Here is a 2,098-nt window from a genome sequence, read left to right as displayed (position 1 = left end):
ACTTTAATATAAAAATTATAATAAAAACTTATTAGTAAACGAATATAATATTATTAATAAATACAACAACACAATTGATAATAGTTTTAAGAAAAATGGTTTTTTAAACTGATTGTGTTTAGTATCGATTATATTTTTTTACTATCAATAATTATTTAAATAATATATTTATTTAAATAAATGGTAATATAATGTTGTTGTATATAAAAATAAAAATAATTGTCGAAAAACAGAAACATACTTGACAAAAAAAAACAAGAAGAATTAAAAAGAGTCGAATAATTAGAGATGGATTACAATCGAATTTAAAGTTCAAACAAAAACACTACTAACCAACATAATAATCCAAGACAAATTGTTGCAAATTATCTTATTTTTTTCTTGTGTTTTTATCGTTATTTCCTGAAAGTAGTTTTAGTAAAATTCATAGCATGGGTCGGCACAATTCCGTTTTTCTGTGTTATTTTTTTCTGTTTTTTTGTGGCATTTTTTTACACGTTTTTTAACGGACCATAAAATTCTTTTTTTGGCTTTTGCAAGTGACAATTATAGAACAAGGGAGCTAATAAAATGTTATTTAAAATTGTTTTTGAATAACATTTTGTAAAATAATAATTGTTATATCAAACACAAAAAATGAAAAACAATGTAAAAATGTAAAAATAGTATGAAAACAAAGAATCCATCTTTGGGAATTATTTAAATATATTAATTCTAAATTGGGATTCATACAAACAAATATGTAAAAATTCAATTAAAAGACACATATTATTGTCCAAATAACATTTAACTTTTTCAATTCGTTTTTTCTTGTTCATTGGTTTCTTATGATTTTTGGTATTTTTGACATGTGTTCAGAATTAAGTTTGTCGATTATACGTGCAGGCTTGAATTTTATTTTCACTAGGTAATCGAGCAAATTTATTGTTGGTGAATTGATTAAGTTTACATTTACAAACAACGAATGATAATGCACTTTCATAAAACCCTTTTAACACTGAGTTTTGACACTTGCGTCTTTTGCCGTTAGGGAATTGACTTGATGTGTTTTGGTTGTGTTTTGATGACGGAATTAATGTTTCGCTACATTTTTCATTTTCAATAAAGCTTGACTTATCTAAGTCAATTTCAGAGTACTAACACAATTTATAACCGCGAGATGGTTTTTATTTTTGTGTGTTTTTAATTACATAAATTTAGTTTATTTTTAATGTTTATAACAAATATTTTAAAGTAAATTTCATAATATTTTATATTAATTGTAATAAAATTAAAAAATTAAACTATATTATTTAATTCCGTCAACTTAAATATTTAATTATAAATTTATTATTTTAATGAAATTTGTAATATAAATTTTTATAATAAATAATAAAATTTTGTTGAGTGAAACAAAATACATAATATATTCAGTAAATAATTCATTGGTTAGTTTATACTTTTTCAAACACGAAACGATTAATAAAAACTTCAATTTCCATAACGAAAAATAAACAATAGAATATTTATATTTAAAATAAATTTAAAATAAATTATTATATCATGTATGAACATTAGGTGAATTTGTTAATCGATTACAATATTTAATTAAATTACAAAATATATAAAAATATCAAAATATTATGTGCAATTTATTTATTTTTTTAAAAAAACTAATTCTTAAATAAAATTTATGTATATTATTATGTATTGATTTAATAATTGATAGAGTTATATATAAAACATTATATATTATAATATCTTTAAATTGTTATGTATTCTTTAATATATAATTTTATAAAGATTTTTGATATTTGTCAACAAATCTTTTATTTATTACGATGACAAAACATAAACATTTTTATAATATTTAAATTTATAAAAATATGGATAATTTATAACAGTAAATAATTAATGCTTAAAAATAATATGAAAATATATAATTCTAAATTTTAAATTTCATTCTTGTATGAAATAATTGATACAATTGAAATATAATTAAAAGTATCCGATTATAAAAAATTTTAAAAAAATGATGTCTATTTAATATTATTAAAAAAAACTCGACATTTTTATAAATTTGTTTAAATATGAATATAGTTTTTACAAAAAATGGTTA

The sequence above is a fragment of the Entamoeba invadens genome (assembly GCF_000330505.1).
Source record: "Entamoeba invadens IP1 unplaced genomic scaffold scaff_1105074725341, whole genome shotgun sequence".
NCBI classification, from domain to species: domain Eukaryota; phylum Evosea; order Mastigamoebida; family Endamoebidae; genus Entamoeba; species Entamoeba invadens.
This window is presented reverse-complemented; position numbering follows the sequence as displayed.